Below are 18536 nucleotides of genomic sequence, written 5' to 3' on the forward strand. Positions count from 1 at the left end.
TATCGTTGTCTTTGGGGAACATGAAGTTTTTCACTTGCTGTGGCCCATGCAGTATAAGGAAGTCCCTCTGGCTACTGCTCAAGTGAGTCCACAGGCCTGGATTATCTAGACTTAAGGAACTAAACTCAGCAGCAGCTGTCTCTTGCACCTCCACTACACTCTTCTGTGATCCACACTCTTCCTCAGGAATGTACATGGTTACATCCATTTGAGATGGAGATATGGGTGCTGCAGTAGCTGCCAGGTCACCTGCACTCTGACTAACTGGAAGATCAGGCATCTCCTCATCACTCACATCCTCACTGGGGCTGGAAGGCTCACCGTGAACATTTGTGTCTATGTATCTCAGGAGAGCTCCTTCCTACTTAGATTGAAAAGCTTTCTTTGCTTGTTTTCTTTTTCTGAATGCGTTTTCTTCTTTCACTCATGACTGCTGTTCTGTGCCAGTTATAGTGGCTCTCAACGCTCAGTTGAAGGGGACTGTTGCAAACTCAGGACAATTAGCTACCAGACGAGGGGTAGTAATTAGACCCAAAGGGGTTAAAAGGCCTCTCCCTATCTATTGAGGGGCGATAGCCACGGAGAAGCAAGGCTCAGCTGGAACAGGGGTTACCAGGGAACTAATTAGCTTCAGCTGGCCCCAATTGCTGGGGACCTTTTTAAACCCTCCCTGGCAGGGAAGCAGGGAGGAGGAGAGAAGTAGAGTAGCTGCCAGCGAGTAGGTGCAAGGCAGATTGCAGTCTCCCCAGAAGGAGAGAAAAACTGAGCAAGGGACTAGCTGAGAAGGGATCGGCCAGACCCTGTGCGACCAGGAAGGGTTTTTGCTTTGCCCAAGCCTGCGGCTCCAAGGTGGCAAGGGACTGAGCCAGCAGAAGAGAAGCAGGTACCTCGCCACAGGACAAATAAGCAGGCTGGTAGCAGGGCCTGAGTGAGGGAAGATATCAGCATCTTAAAGGCCTAACTGGCTCCTACTACTTCAGTTGACTGCCTGTTCTCCTCAAGTCGGTTCAGTGAAGCAGCAGGAAACAGGAAGCTCCCTGAGAAGCTGGTGTTAATCAGTCCAGGCTCCTGGGGGTGCTAGAGAGGTACATAAGAGGCTCCTCCTCTTCTCTCTCCCTGCAGCTCCTCCTGCTTTCTCTTATTCCCTCTCACCTTTTCTCCTGCCTGCCCGTTATGTCTCTTGTGCCCTCCTTCCTTCAGCATAGCACTCCACCAACTCTGTGCATCTAGAGCTGCCTCTGTTCGCCTCATGGTAAGGCCAGCCCTGTCCACATATCAGCAGGCAGGTAGGAACATCCATCTGTCCATCTCAATTTTCACTTGAATTGGCCATCACTACCCTGAGCTTAACAAATGAGGTTGCATTTAGAGTGACCCTCACCTCATTTAAGACTCTCACCTCTGTTATCTTTTAGTCATACAATAAGAATAATAACATTGCATTATTCCTGCATTCAAATTATGTTTTTTATTAAAGCTAATGTTAAAATTATATAATACACAGGTTAAGGAAAGAATGTCTATACATCTGGGTATAGTGCTTAAATTATCCAAAAGTACAAAGGTTGGTTTAAAAGTAATACAATATAAATAGTACCTAATCAGCAATAACTCACATAAGATGAATAAGTTTAATGATACAATTTAGATATTAGCATCCAAGTATTCAGATACATCACCCAGGAAAAGTAATACAGAGAGTTGATTGTAGAAAGCAGATATAGGAAGGAGTGTGGATTGTCCCTCAGTAACTAGGCATTTAGGATAGGTTGTCCCTTAGTAGATATAATCCATCAGAGAAGTATTTCCGTTACTTTCTGATTTAGCTTCTCATCAGCACTCCAGCTCCTCTTTCCTAGTATTGAAATGTCCAGTGATGTGTTCTACAGGGGCGTGGGAACTAGGGATGCTAGCCCCGTACCCAGGGTCCCTGTGCTGCCGGACCCACACCCATGGCTCTGCCTCCAGCCCCACGTGGGGTCCTAGCTGTCGCAGGATCCCTGCCTGGAGCTCCACCCCCTTTTCCCGCACGTAGGGTGCTGGTTGCTGCAGGATCCCCAACCAGGGCTCTGCCCCTGACCCCGCATGCGGGGTCCTGGCTGCTGGCCCTGCACCCGGAGCTCTGTTTCTACCCCCAGCTGTGGTCCCAGCCTCAGCCCCCTTACTCTCGTCCACCTCCTGCCCTCACCTCCCAGAGCCATAGCCCAGTCTTGGCCCCAGCTCTAGGGAAATCAGGCATGGATGGGGGTGCCAGGTAAAAAGTTTGGGGACAACTGGTTTTCCGCATCCCCACTGTAAAAATTGTTTCAGCAACTCTGATGTTCTAGGTAGATGTCCCTTGACTATCTGATGGCATCCGACACAATGAGTTGCCACATCGGCTGAGTATAGTGTGGACTGATTCTGCATTCTAGCAATATTTGAACATTGCTGGGGTCCCACACACCCAGGGCTCTGACGATCAGTACATGACTTTGAACCTCGTAGCCTCTAGCTCTCAAGGTGTCAGCCAGAGGGGCGTATTTCTCCAACTTTCGAGATTAGGCATCATGGAAGGCTGGGGTCCTGTTTTCAAAGGGAACTTTGACACCTATCATGATGATCTTCTTCCATTCCTTGTTGCTGATGATGATGTCCAGTCACAGTTGGCTGTCCATTTCGGGGATGGAGAAATTCACAGCAACTTTCTCCATGGGTGGCAGGATGGCTCGGACCAGGCAATCTTGGATGGTGTTGTGGTGCAACTGTCAGGCTCTGGAATGGGGCTTGCAGCTACAGAAGACATGGGGTAGCATCTCGTTGGCATAGCTGCACTTCCTGCCTCACTTATCCCAATTCCCATGGTAGACACAGTTGAGATGGGTCCTGTGGAGGACCTTCCAGTCAGCAGATTGGGTGAAGCTGTCCCCAGAGAGGATGTGGTTGCTGGTGTCCCATTTGCATGTCACCTCGAAGGCCTTGCCCTGGTCCAGCTTCCGTTTCAGGTTTTCCATGTCCTGGGAATGGATGGCATGCTTTGGGATCCTCTCCAGGATGGTTCTAGCTCTCGGAGTGATGATTGTGTACTCCGTATTCTTCACCTGTGTCACCAGAACTCCCAGCTCCTGACATTCCTCGCACCGTGTCCAGTGGCAGCTGATACGCTCCTCCAGTTGTCACGTAGCATTGCAGGCATGAGTCCAGAGCGAAGCAAAGTCTCTCCCATCTCTTCCAAATTCGCCTTCCAATGTGCTGCTCAGGTAGGTGGTAACATCTTGGTTGGACGGGGTCCTGATGATTTGCTTCCGGATAATGTCCTGCATAGAACTCTCCAGGAAGTTTCTCACCATGCATCCGGGCACTTTTACCCTGCAAGGTGGTAAATTGAGGCAAAGGACACTGCCCAGCATACTGTGTAGTGGCTGTTTACTTACGGTTTGCATGCTTTTCAGATGTTGTTTTCCCATATTAATGTTAGATTCCCTTTCCCAGGGGTGATGGTTATTTCCCCAGATTTCTGGGAGGGTGCTCAAGTTGATTTGTTTTCTAATGTTAAGAGGAACCTCTAGATATTGAACCTGGCCCTTGTTGCTGCCGAAATCACCTAGCAGAAGGGTTACATTATCACTATCACATTAAATGGCTAAATAATACAGAAGTGAATGCAGTGTGCTTCCTCTAGCAGAAGACATCATACATAAATAGAAAAGTGTGGAAGACAGAGGGCCGGATTAACAAGATTGGAAACCCTGGCCTAATGTTTATCAGAGACCCCTTTTTTGTGACCACAGTAACAAGTCATGTATGTTACTGAATAAACATGAAAAGAAAATCAAAGACAATAAATAGGTTATATACTACCTGGTTAAACATAAAAACAAAAAAAAATTAACAGTCAAATGAAATGCCGTGTGTTCAGACTGACATCTTGCAAGCTTTACATGCTGCAAAAACAGTTATGGTGGCCTCAACTGACACTTGTGAAGTAAATTTCATTCAACTGACATGACTGAAAGAGCACTGAGCTTTGTTTATACCTTAGTTGATCAAAGTCAATTTTTTACTAAGGCAAGTGTATAGAACCATTCCTCTGCTTTACAGCTGGCAATGAGTACAGTCAAATACAGTATCAGCGCAATGAAAATATTCAGAAAGATATTACTCAACTCTTTGTCATGCAAATTTTGATTATTCCAGTAGCACTTTTATCCTGCAACTACGTGTCACAATATCTTTATAAATGCTGAAAATTGATACAATTTTGCAAAAAGCTTAGGCTCTAGATCATTTGGTGAGCATAAAGCAATGCATGAGTGCATGTTTTCATCTTCTTTTCACTTCATACTTGTTCAAGAGATGTAAGGAAGACAAACCTTGTGGGTAGTTCAGCATATCATTCACTTCATCTTTTTAGTTTCAAACTTATTTTGTTGAGGATACAATAAAAGTACTCAAATTTGAATTTCCTTATTTTTTGAACTGTCACTTGCTATCTGGAAATTTTTGCTTTGCGCCCTGTTTGTGTTCTTCATGGAATGACTCAGCAACATCAGTTCCAAATTCTTTTGCGTCCTTCTCAGAATTGTCAAGACTGTAAGTTTGTGATAAACTTTTGCAAGTATGTCAGCAAATTAACAGCAACTGCAAGATCCAGACCTGGTTTTGAAGCTTTATACAAGTTTTGTCAAACCTGTCTAGTATCACATTCCATAAAATATAAACACAGTTTCCAGTTCGCACATGATTGTGCTTCCCTCAGTGCTTAATTTGTAATGAAAGAAGTGTCAGTGCTCAAGCAATTAGATGCTGGGGCTCAAGCAATTTTTTTACATTCATAATTGGTGCAGCAAGCCAAGAGGTGCTGGGGCTATGAACTGCCAAATTGCAAGCCCGGGAACAAATTAAGCACTGGCTTTCCTTCAAGTTTCACCATTTTCCTGAGCATTGCCCACTGTTTCTTTCAGACAATGTTGAATGCCTTCATAGTTCACTAAAGCTGTTTTACAAGATTCAGGTGACAGGACCATCACATACTGACAAGGTTTTTAGCACAAGGGGAGTTCCTTGTCCACTCTTGTAAATATTGGAAATATCGTGGCGATGCCACCAGAAAAAGTTTCTGAACAAAACTGAAAAAGTTTATGGCTTCCATGCAAAAATCAGTGCTGCAAGTTCCAACTAAGTTCAAAGAATAAGCTGTGCATGGCACATATACAGCTAGTGTCCTTTAGTCCTTTGATCAGGCTTGAAAACCTTATACTTTCCAGACATATTACTTGTGTTATTGTATGACTGATCTCTATAGTTTTCAACAGCAATGTTTGGTTTCACTAAAGAATATATAGTCGTAAGAGCAACTTGCTTATGTGTCTTTCAATCAGTATAAATCCTGTGATAGATAGATATGTAAGCAGTGTCCAGGGCCGGTGCTACCATTTAGGCGACCTAGGAAGTCGCCTAGGAACCTGGCATTTGGGGGGTGCCATTTTCTTTGGTAGCGACCGCAGAGGCTGGAACTGGCATTTAGGCAGAGGTTGCTGGGGCAGGGGAGCGCGGGGAGGGCCACCGGCAGAAAGTAAGGGGGGGCGCCACGCAGGGGAACTCCCCGCCCCAACTCACCCCTGCCATGCCTCCTCCCCAAGCACACCATGGCCACTTCCCTTCTCCCGCCTCCCAGGCTTGCGGCACCTAAGCTGATTGGCGCCGCAAGCCTGGGAGGCGGTAGAAGAGAAGCAGCCATGGCTTGCTCATGGAGGCGGGGCATGGGTGAACTGCTTCACTTCTCCTGCCTCCCAGGCTTGGGGCGCAAGGTGGAAGTTTCGCCTAGGGCTTGAAATGTCCTTGCACCGGCTCTGGCAGTGTCATAAAATAACAGATCAATGTCGGTGATATCAGGAGCTGAATCTTTTAGGAAATAGTATCAGAGAGGTAGCCGTGTTAGTCTGGATCTGTAAAAGCAGCAGTTAGTCTGTAAGGTGCCACAGGACTCTTTGCTATTATGAAAGTAGTATTTCACCTGCTTGACTTCAGTTACAATGAATTCCAAAAGCTTAGGTGCCATTAGTTCAATGAACTCATCACAGATTATTTTTGACAAATAGGATGGATGACCTTTCCTTTGTTTCCATAGTGTTTAATATGCTTCCTTAAAAATGGGTCAAATATAGTGATGGATGGCTTCAAGAACACCTGGATAATTTCCATTCTGAGGAGAGTTGTTAATGTCCTCTAAATGCTAAACCACATTCAGCGAGAAGTTTAACAACTGTCACAATATGCCTAAAACTTCCTTCCAGTAAGCAGTTTGTGTTAGAACCGGCTATACCATTTCCTTGTCAATATGATTCTTTCATGAGAACAAGTCTTCTCCTCTGCTTTTTTATAGTCAGAAAAGCCTGGAGTTACAATGATACTAAGACTGTTAGGCAATGAAGAGAGTTTGCATGTGAAACAGAATACTGCTTCTGTGGATATAGAATAGATCAACCAATGCCTCTGATAATGCTCTTCATTTGGTAGTTTTTGTTTGAAAAGAGGTGAGAGATACTTTTTCATACTTCTGTGTTGCCACTCGGAAGCTATAAATTTCTCACTTGTGCAGGCCTTTCTCGAAACAGGGGGTGTGAAATCCCTCCATTATCAAAAAAAGGTCATTTAGCTGGAGATAGTTCAGCATTAACAGCAAAATTTTCCTCTTTCTCACTACTATTCTCTCCAGACAGACAGATGGTAGGAAAAGTGGATTGTCTCTTTCATTGTCACTTTTGTCCTGGATTTCAGGAATGCTTGCTGTTTGTTCTGCCCTCTCCTGAGGGAACAAGTTCACATCCACATCTTTATGTTGATTATCATTTCTGAAAATGACAGTCCAACATCTTTGGAAGATAATTCTGAAGGAGTACTGGAGTAACTGGAGAAATAGTAAGATTGGATAACTTCATTACAATTTTCTCACTTTCTAATTTAACTTCCCTTTTTGCAGTTTTTCTTGGAAATTATTGACTGGCCATCTCACTGAGGTAAGGCTAAAAAAACACTAAAGAAGTACTGTGCAGTGTTGCCATTAGCAGCTGACATCCTGTGATTAGTGCCACCAATTCACAAGCCTGTTGCCAGCAGCTGAAAGTCTGGAAAAAAATAAACTTTAACTGTGAAAGCTTAAGAAATTTGGACAAAATCAGAGTCAGTAGGGGACATAAATGTTTTTTGTTCTTTTTAGCATTACCATGAATAAGATCAAAATCTTCCAGTGTATATGTCAAGTATTGGAGGCTCCCCAGGAAATCAGAGGCCCAGGGCTGCAGACTCCTCAGCCTCCTCCCTACCCCCATCCCTTAATTCAGCACTAAGTGCAAAGTTTTTCTATTGTCATCGATTTACTATTTCCAGAAGTTAAAGAAGCAGGATGGTCAGCACCAGTAGCAATATCCAAAAACAACACACAAGATGCCAGCTTCCAAAGGAAATTGACTATAACTCACAAGCAGGAGGTCAGAATTAGGTACCCCATTCCAGCTTCTTGAGGTTATATTCTTATAACTACAGAGATTGTCTACCCCACCAGATCCTTTATCTGAGTTTTAACACTCTAGATAGACATAGGTTCAGATTGGAGGGCCCAACTAATTTCTTCTTCTTATATTTGTAAGAATATAAGCTCAACAGTCTGGTATGAATGTAATGGGGAGAAACCCCTATGCTTCACCCAACTAAAATTAGGAAGAGGCTAGAAGCACTGTACCAACTGCTTCACTCATCATATAGTTCAAGAAAGAGACAAGATGATGATAACAAAAAAAACTTTGGTCCTTTATAAATGTATCTGTATTAACTACCATACATACTTGTTCATAAGCCGAATATTTTTGCTAAAAATGTGATGCAGCAAAGAGCAGGCGTCGGCTTATAAATGGGTCTACACCAAAATTTGATTATTTTAAACTCTATGGAATCATTGAATTGAATATCTAATACATTGTCATTTTGTTTACAGGGAGCATCACTTCCTGCAGCTCCCATTGACTGGGAATGGCGAACTGCGGCCACAAGGAGCTGAGGGGTTCCATGCCTGCAGTAAACAAAATGTCCCAACCCGCCAGCGGCTTACCTTGATGTCCAGGAGCCAGAGTTTGCCAACCCCTGAAATATAGGGTTGGCTTATGAAAGGGTCATACAGTTTTTGCTATTTTTACCTAACTATCTTGGGGGGTTGGTTTATAAATGAATGGGTTAATGAATGAATAATATCCTAATCCCCAGTGACTCTAATACAAAGAAGTTTATGAAGTGTATGCATACATAGACCATAATAGTAGATAGCTTGGTCCATAGGAAGAGGAGAATAAACCAGGGTAGGAGCACATTAAAAGAGATAAATGGATTAGGAAGTATCTGGGCTCAGTCTTCAGCAATGCTTAGTTTACACTTGATGCAACTGAGGACAGAGGCAGTGAGAGAGGAAGGCAGCTGTAAACCATCTTATTCCCCCCACCACCATCCTGGGCAAGCTGGGTGCCACTGCAGTCCATGATCTGCTCTAAGTCAAACCGCCTGTGGCAGCTGAGAATCTGATGGAGAGCATTACACCTTGCCTCAAACTCTCCAGTTCTAGCTATGACATGCCTGGCCTCCTCCTCACCACTTGCAGCCCTGTGTTTAATAAAAGATATATTTCTTTAAAAAGTCCCAGCCTCTCACATCTGGAGTCTGGGATCTAAACAAAGTGACTAAACAGAAGTTTGGCTTTACTTCTGTGTTCACCTGAACTTCTGGACTTTCCTTGAAGGTCTTCTCTTTCCAAACATTCACCTTAACCTGTAAGGTCCATTCGGCTGAGTAACAGAGTTCCTTTTAAAAAACAACATGGGACTGTGAATGTTCTGAAATGTTTGACAAACCTTTTTCCCTGCATTTTTTTTTTTTTTTTGCATTTTCATACAGTATCTGCATATATAGGTTCTGGGCAGAACTGGAACTGGATAAACTGAAATTCTGTTAGGTATTATGGATATTGGTGGTTCACTATTCTGTATCAACAACTTAGTCAGGCCTATCATAGTCACTACACCAAACACACTGTTGTCATGATATATACGCAAAAGCTGTTATATAATATATCATAGGAAAACTAACAGCTAAGTGATCATTAATATTTTTGTATGATGTATGTGTGGGGTGTGTACAAAGAGTTTTGGCTAGAATTATGTTATTAAAATGTGTTTGACGAGCAATATATAAGCACAGTCTGCCTGAGATAAAGGTATGTGTATCTGCTTTTCTGACCAGCCTTGTCTTCAAGCAGAGACCTTGAAGGTACATTTACATAAAAAGAAAACAAAGCCATCAAACTAGCAAGTGGAGGAGATAGCCTCTTAACTATAAAGACAATGGGGCCTGAACCTCAAATGACAAATAATTGAATCAACTGATTGTATACAATGTTACTGTATTGTAAAAGTGTATTGAGTAAGGTTTTTTATGACACACTGGTGATTAATATAATTGTGAAATGTATACATTAACATAGTATGAGGAATTATGAATACTTACTTAAAATCTGTGACCAAACATAGGAAAAAACAGGTGTTCTCCCAGACAGGAGCGAAGGTGGCTACCTACCTTTCTCCAAGATAAATTAAGCATTATGGAATCAAAATAATGGATGCCTCATTTCCATATGAATCAGTAGGGGGCTGGTAAGTCAACAAGAAAGGAAGAACAGAGAGAAGCCATCCTGACTCTTGAAGCAGGGTCAATGAACTTTGGGAAGACAGCAATGTCTACACCCTAACAGGAGAGAGAACCTTGGTCAGGGCATACTTTTCAAAAAATACATTTCAAAGGTTTATTGAACTATGAAAAGAAAGGGGAGAGAACTCCATAGTTCTCCACCTTGTGGAGTCTTCAAGGAAATGTTTTCCCATTGACTTCAGGTCCTTCAGCAGACTACTGAGATTGTGTTTGTCCAAACAATTTCTTTCCTGAGTAAATCCAAATACAGTGTGATTGCAGTACATGTGTGAAAGAGACTTACACGTCTTCAGTAAAGATGGTGTCAGTGACCCACTGGGGAAGGATATAACATATTCTCCATGTTTGTTCCTGCTTGTGAGAATTCTGCTCTGATTCTTAAAAAATGAAATATTTGGCTTCATTTCTCCTTTACTGGGTAATATGCCAAGATTAACTGATGTGAGGCTGACACTCTTTAAAAGTAAATTAGCACAAGTGCACTGCTTAATCTTGCTCATCTTGCAGAGGCAACTTTATGAAAAATCATAACTCTGAAAAGGGGCCCAAAATGTTAATCACAGTGTCAATGTGAAAAATGCTCTCTGCTATGCACTTGATCAACTGGCTAAAGCAAACTAAGACAAAGTACAAGAACGCCTTGTTGAGCCTTAATCTGTGGAATAAACAAGCTATTTAATGAAGAGTAATTGTGTGCAACAAAAAACTGAGTAGAACACACAGAGAAATAAGACAAGAAAGGCAGATGTTTGTCCTGACCTGTGCTCACTAGAATTTGATTGACATTTTGGTTGGCTTTCTCCAGCTGTTTAGGAGTGCTATGTGGGAAGTTGAACCTTTCCCAAAAATTGAGAGGCCACCTGCAACTTCAACCCCTCCCTCCTTCCATAAGTTTAATACTACCATGGGAATTTCCATTATGTGACCACTGGTATTTCTGATCCTTACCTTTGAATTCAGAGAAATATTTTAAAAGGGATTATGGATTTTCTCATCCACTAACTCACTTAAAAAAGGTTGCTGCATTATTTCACACACGTGTTTACAATGTCAGTACATATTCCCTACAGCTCCCTCTAACTGTTCAGTTACTTGCTAACTTGGTTTGGATATTGGTGGCACAGGTATGTGTATCACATGGTATGTGTGTTGGGTAATTGTGAATAAGTATGGCCTAAAGAGATGGTAATAAACACCTGGAGGCTGCTGTCTAGTTCAGCCATTCCTAAATATGGTAATTCAAGGGTAATTGGATACAAAAATACACATATTTTCTTGATATGCTATTATATGAATCTCTTAGTTTTGTATAAATTTATATTTTCATGGTTTCCAAGTGATCAGAGAATTTAGCCTCCAGGAGAGAACGATTTCCTTGTTGGGAGATTAGTTAGTTGACACAGTTACTGAATGCTAGTCTAATTTACGTGCACATTCCTGAACAGAGATATTACATGGCAAAGCAAAGTGCAGTTTATATTTCACAGACGAAGCAGAATGGTTTCAGAACTGCAGTTGACAGTTCTGTCCTCATCTCCATCTATACTAAGTTCAAATTCTTAGTTATAATGTTTTTGACATCTACTTCTAAAACACAAAATATGTAGCAAATGCTTTTAGTCCTAAGCCTCTTTTTCCCATCACATGGACTTCTTTTATCTACAGTCTTGTCTACACTTGTATCTTGTATCCACACTTGACATGGTACAGTACTGCCGTGTAGACACTACCTACGCTGACAGAAGGGGTTTCTCCATGGCTGTAGGTAATCCACCTCCTCTAGAAGCAGTACTTAAGTTGACAGAAGAATTCTTTTGTTGCTCTAGTGCTGTCTACACCAGGGCTTAGGGTCAGCTAAACTATGGGACTGGACTTGATGATCTATTGAGGTCCCTTCCAGTCATACATTTCTCTGAGTCTGTGAGTCTGTGTTGCCCAGGAGTATGTATTTTTCACAACTCTGAGTGACATAGCTGGGTCAACCTAACTTTTTAGTGCAGGCCAGGCCTAGGAGTGGACTTCATCCCTGTGCAAATGGCCAGCGCACAACCTATGCTCCTCTTAAGTTCCACTTAGGCCCTCATCATAGTACTGATCCCTTGCACAGAAGTGATTTTCACCCCAAATGAACTAGCAACCTTTGCTTGTTGGTTCCTTGTATGGCTGCTTATGACAGCTGTTATTGTACTTATTTAAATAAAGTTAATAGTTCAATAAGCATCATAGGATAAGAGGGGAGGTCCTCTCATGGATCAGTAATTGGTTAAAAGATAGGGAATAAATGGTCAGTTTTTAAAATGGAGAGAAAAAATAGTGAGGTTCTCCAAGGATATGTACTGGGACCTCTCCTGTTCAACGTATTTGTAAATGATCTTGAAAAGGGGCTGAATAGTCAGGTGGCAACATTTGCAGATGATAGGAATTACTTAAGATAGTTATGTCCAAAGCTGACTGCAGAGTTACAAAGTGATCTCACTAAAGGGTGACTGGGCAACAAAATGGCAGATGAAATTCAGTATTGATAAATTCAAAGTAATGCACATTGCAAAATATAATCCCAACAATACATACAAAATTATGGGGTCTAAGTTAGTTATCACCAAGGCCGGCTCCAGGTTTTTTGCCGCCCTAAGCGGTGAAGAAAAAAAAAAGCCAATTGACGGCAGTTTGGCGGCAGCTCAGTCGTGCTGCACCACTCTTCGGTGTCAGTTCAGCAGTGGGTCCTTCACTCCTGCCGAAGACCTGGACATGCCAGCCCAATAGTGGATGGAGTGCCGCCTCTTTGTATTGGCCGCCCCAAGCACCTGCTTCCTTAGCTGGTGCCTGGAGCTGGCCCTGGTTATCATTCAAGAAAGATTTTGGTGTCATCATGGATAGTTCTCCGAAAATATCTGCTCAATGTGCAGCAGAAGTAAAAAAAGCTAACAGAAGGTTAGGAACCATTAGGAAAGGGATTGCAAAATAATTCATATAGGAAAACATAATCCCAACTGTAAATAGAAAACGATGGGGTATAAACTGGCTGTTACCACTCAGGAAAGAGATCTTGGAGTCATTGTGGATAGTTCTCTGAAAACATCCACTCAGTGTGCAGTGGCAGTCAAAAAAAAATGAACAGAATGTTGGGAATCGTTAAGAAAGGGATTGATAAGACAGAAAATATCATATTGCCTCTATATTAATCTATGGCATGCCCACATCTTGAATACTGCTTGCAGATGTGGTCGCCCCATCTCAAAAAAGATATATTGGAATTGGAAAGTGTACAGAAAAGGGCAGCAAAAATTATTAGGGGTATGAGGAAAGATTAATAAAACTGGGACTTTTCAGCTTGGAAAAGAGACGACTGAGAGAGGGAATATGATAGAGGTCTATAAAATCATGATGGGTGTGGACAAAGTAAATAAAGAAATGTTATTTACTCCTTCTCATGACACAAGAACTAGGGGTCACCAAATTAAATTAATAAGCAGCAGGTTTAAAACAAAGAAGAGGAAGCATTTCTTCACACAATGCAAAGTCAACCTGTGGAACTCTTTGCCGGAGGATGTTGTGAAGGCCAAAACTATAACAGCATTCAAAAAGAAGTAGATAAGTTCATAGATGATAGGTCTATCATCAATGGTTATTAGCCAGGGTGGACAGGGATGCAAATCTATGGTTTGAAGTTTGCCAGAAACTGGTAATAGGTGACAGGGGATGAATCACTTGATGGTTACCTGTTCTGTTCATTCCCTCTGAAGCACCTGGTATTGGAAGACTGGATACTGGGCTAAATGGACCATTGGTCTGACCCTGTATGGCTGTTTTTATGTTCTTAATAGCTTTTGTAATTTTGCCACAATCTCAATTAGTCATTTTATATCTATCAGTGCTGAAATAAATCTCTGATAGAATAAAATTACTGGCACTGTGGGTGGTTTACATACATCCTGAGCTCTCAGATACATAGAGCAAGCACTGTCTATTGCTTACTGAATATTTACTTCATACAACTCAGTTCATTCTATGGCTCTTTCTCATAACCAATATCCTTAGCTATTCTTTTAGCATCAGAAAGAAGAGATTTATAAATAACTCACTCCACTATAAGAAAACACCCTCAAGCATATCCTTTTACTGTATTTACTAACAGCTTTTCCATGTTATTTTTCATTATTTATCTTGAGATTAAAATAACGTCATTGTGCCATGTTCAATATTCTGCAGTAAAATATGTATAGCAGGTGTGCTTTCACCAGCTGCCATTCACAAATTGCCTGGAAGGGGGAAAGCAAGGGAGATAGTAACGTGATCCAACAAGTCATTACATTCTGTGATTCATGTATCTGACCTAATTGGATCCTTTGTAAAGTTCTGCATTTAATGACACTACTTCCATGAAAGAAACAACCCAGAGTTTGTACCTGTCACCTAGAAGATAGGTGGCACAGACAGATTTCTTAGCATACTTTTTCCTTTTAATGCCCCTTTGTTCAGAGGTTTCCACTCCAAAGACCTCCTTTGTGAAATATTTCCAAATGACATGTGTTCATAGTAGAGCCTGTGTATAAATAGTATTTCTATGATCCTCATGACCTGATGTTTGCACAACCCTGTACAGAAAAGGACTGAAATAATGGCCCTTCCTACTGCAGCAGCTGTGCATTTGTCTGACAGAATGCACCCCTGTGTTCTCACCCTACACACTACTGTAATAATCTTTGTATAATGTATGCCCTGTGAGGTATCACTTGAAAACTCATAACTTGCTGATCAGTAACGTCATGGTAAAATGTGTATAGAAGCTTTATGGGTGACACTTTCCCTTATGAGATGCTAAAAGTGCATGTTCAAAACTCAGGTAGCACCAAACTGGGCAAATAGGCCTGTATTGAACAAATGAATGTGTGTTTGCCTTAATTTGCATTTAAGCAGTAAACAGAGTCATTCGGCGGAACGGGAGGAAATAAAAGGAAACCTGCATGCAAGTATACACAAGTGAAAAAAAACCCCAGCAGGGAACATCCTTCCACACAGACTCTGTCTCCTAGTTCTGAGCTAGAAATGCTTTTCAAGAGAGGGACTGAAACTATGAAAAGGAAGGGCCAACACTCCAAGAGACCCCCGCTCCCCATCTGTTTTACTCTTTGCATCTCAGATAACAAAAAAAACAACTGTTGGACTCTGTGGGAGCAGTCAACATGAGCGTTTGATCAGTAATGCTATTGGGAACACGTGGATAAGAGCTTTATCTTGAATTAAGTTTAATCTGTGAAGCTGAGCATTAGAAAGTGTTTTATCTTTATTTTTCTTGTAACCGTGACTGACTGTATGGGGCCTATGCTTATTTTCACTTAAAAACTCTCTGTTTGTAATTAATAATTTTTTTTTATCAGTGTGTTTAACTTTAAATGTCTGGGTAACTCCATTTAGAGTGGTAAGATGTTGTATATTATTTCCCTTAAAGGAATATGGACTTAATATAGTTGAACTGTCCAGGACAGGACTGGGCAGTACAAGACATACATTTCTGGAGGAAAATCTGGGACTGGGAGTGTGATGGTGTCATCATGCAGCATAATCAAAGATGGTGAGAGCCAAGGTGTGACTGATAGTCTGCAGTTACACAAACACATCTGGGAGTGACCTGTATGCTGGCAAGCTGTTTGTGAGTGGTTCAGGTTGAGAGCTAAAATAGTAAGGCATTACTAGGCACCCCAGGTTGCAGGGTAGGAGTGGCATAGCCCCTCACTGGTCTGTATTGCTCCCTGATATGTCATACTTCATAAATGTTACACTTTTTTCACAATCTCATGCCTTGGTCCTGAGCAGAGACCTACCTATTCTTTCTTGAATAAATCCAATATCAAATTAGAATAAAGGAGACGTTTTATTAGATGTCTTGGTTCTCCCCCTTTTTTGCAGCTTGGTTGCTTCAGTGTTTGTCAAATCAGACTATTATGGAAGAGCTTGTGATGTTGCAAATAATGGACTCTTGCATCATTGAATCAATCAGTAAAGGAAAAGTAATTATACATAGAAAATCTGCTACTCACACATAAAATCTTGGCAATCAGTACTGGTTAGCAAGGAATATAAAGCAGCGCACATGATGGTAGAGCTGTGAAAAAATGCACATTGTTTTTTATGGAATTGTGTGCAGAAATATTTGACATTTCACACAATTTTGTACCCCCCAAAATGTCATTGTATATAACTTTTTTTGGTGCAAAATTGTAATTTTTCACATGGAAAATAGCAGAATTCACATTTTCACATGCTTTTAACCTGAAATCTGCCTTAATTCATGAGTATACCTATTCTTGTCAAGGAATGTGTTCATTTTCATACAGATAAATTGATTCATTTTGCACTATAACAACACATTTTCATTGGAAAATGGGCCTGCTCCCATTTACGAATCCATGTATCTAAACAGTTTTCTTTTGTGGAGATGTTCCTGGTGACCAGGTGTACTAGGCTTTCACTGCCTTCTACTAGAAACTCCTGCTGCCTTGGTGCACTCTGCCCAGGGAAACAACTTTTTAGGAAGAGAAGGACAGCATGTTTTGGACTTCCAAAGTTGTCTAGAAAGGCGTCTCTGGGCCAGCCACTAATGGAACCAGCAAGTATTGGTCCTCCAGCAACTATAAGGGCTGGAGGCAGGCAAGAGCCAATCAGAGCCCAGCAGGCCAAATAAAAAATGCTGGTTGCTTCTATCAGATGGCAGTTCCTGGCTGAAGCCAGGGGAGGGAAGAAGGAAGGGTGTATAGCTGAATGGACGGATCTTCCTTTTACCACAAGCCCAAGAAGCCAGGCTGACTACACTTTGTGATTGGATCACAGACAGATCTTTTTGATTTTGTGTGTGTGTATGAATGTGTGTGTGTTAGAGACTGGACTATTGAAACTACATGAGCTCACTACATCAGACACCCCCTGGCTCAAGTATGCCAATGACAACAGGTACCAGAAGTGCAATTGACCAAACCCCTCTCTTTACAAGGGAACAATGGAAGACTTATTCAGACTTTTGACACAACAGCAGGCCTATACTGAAGCCCAGCATCTGCTACTGGAAGGGCAAAAAGTGAACCAGTGAACTGCCCAAAGACAACAGGCTGTACTCCTGGATATGCTTTAGCTCCAGCAAAAATACCAACAGCAAGGGGACAGTTTTAGGAATGACTGCTTCAGTGGATGGCCAAGCCAGATATGTTTGGAACAACAATACTCGGTGCCGGCCTGTTCCTTGCCAAGTTGCGGCCGGATGATGATCTGGAGGCCTACTTGGTCAGTTTCAAGTGGGTAGCTGTGACTGACTAAGGGACCTGGGCTACACAACTTGCACCTTTCCTGTCCAAAGAAGCCGAGATTGCCTACCAGGCCCTAGACAATAAAAGAGTTAAAGATTTTGATGCCATAAAAGTAGCTACCATTGACCTGCTAAGCATGTCCCCTGAGACGTATCACCACCAATTCTGGTCTGAACCTTTTCCTCCTTGGTCATGGCCCCACATCGTAGCCTAAAGCCTAAAGGATTTGGGCTACTTGGTGGCTCCAGTCAGAGACTCATACTTCATTGGACATTATAGACTCAGTTGTCCTAGAGCAATACTTGGGAGTTCTGCCAGTGGCAATTCAAACCTGAGTTTGCAGGCATAATCCCAGCTCACTAGCAGCTATTGTCCAGATTCCCAAAGAATTTCTGGTTGCAGTGACTCCTAAAACTAATTGTTCCAAGCCAGATGCTCCACCACAAGCTGATCCTTCCAGGACAATGCCAGTGGACCTCAGGAGCCAGAGAAGGTCAGGTTCTGCTCCCCATGAGACAAGCTGAGGTGTTATGACAAGGGACACCTACCATGACCTGGAGGTGATACTAAAAGCTAGTAACGCAGGCTCTCCCAGCAACCTATGGTTTGATTTCATTGCAGGAAGCCAGGAATCTCTTAGAGGGTGATGGTAATATGTTCTCCTCTCAACCAAGTCAAACATGCCTCCTGGCACACCAGATTCTGATAAACTCAGGAACAAAACCTGAACATAAGACCTAGCAAATCCCTGAGAAACTCTGTGGAACCATGGAATGGGAAGTTCAGGCAATACTGCAACTTGGGGTCATTGAGGAGTCCAAAATTCATTGGTAAAGTCTGGTGGTGCCCATACCTAAGACAGACAGCATTGATTCATTGTGGACTTTGGGAGGCGAAATGCTGTCTCACAGTTTGATGCTTATTTCATACCCTGGATAGACAAGTTCCTGGACCATTGAGGGAAGCCAAGCATATTACAACCCTAGACTTAACAAAACAGTATTGGCAAATATCTTTTATGCAAGAGGAAAGGATGACGTTTGCCACTCCAGTGTGTCATTTACAATTTACTACCATGACCTTTGGTTTGCACGAGGCCCTGGCCACTTTTTAGTGTCTCATGGACCACGTGCTTCCCCACCATCACCAGTTTGCAGTGGCATTTCTGAATATCGGTTATCTTCATCTCAGACTGGATGTCACACTTTGTCCCTGTGGCATCCAACCAAAGCCATTGGGAGAGGCTGGACTCACAGCAAACCCCCAAAAGTGAAAATTTGGCAAGCAAGAAGCATGATAGCTTAGATATCTTGTGGGAAATGGCCAAATCCGGCTTCTTTGGGACAAGACAGGTGCCCTAAAGAAAACCCCAAGACCAAGAAATAAGTATGGGTGTTCCTAGTCTTAGTGAGTTATTACTGTTGCTTTATACCTCAGTTTGCATCTCTGGCCACCCCACTGATGGACCTCATAAAGATGTCAGCTTCAATAGTGGTACAATGGGCAAGG

The 18536-nt window shown here is 42.3% G+C and overlaps 1 long non-coding RNA gene across 1 annotated transcript in view; it reads right to left on the reverse strand.

Annotated features, from left to right (window-relative positions):
• The window catches only part of LOC115645485, a 92342-nt gene that overhangs the window by 19796 nt on the left and 54010 nt on the right, over positions 1–18536 (reverse strand). Inside the window, exon 3 of the long non-coding RNA XR_003998758.1 lies at positions 15768–15832. This is a non-coding gene — a long non-coding RNA (uncharacterized LOC115645485). The remainder of the gene's footprint in view (positions 1–15767; positions 15833–18536) is intronic.

The sequence above is a fragment of the Gopherus evgoodei genome, chromosome 2 (genome assembly GCF_007399415.2).
Source record: "Gopherus evgoodei ecotype Sinaloan lineage chromosome 2, rGopEvg1_v1.p, whole genome shotgun sequence".
Lineage (NCBI taxonomy): Eukaryota > Metazoa > Chordata > Testudines > Testudinidae > Gopherus > Gopherus evgoodei.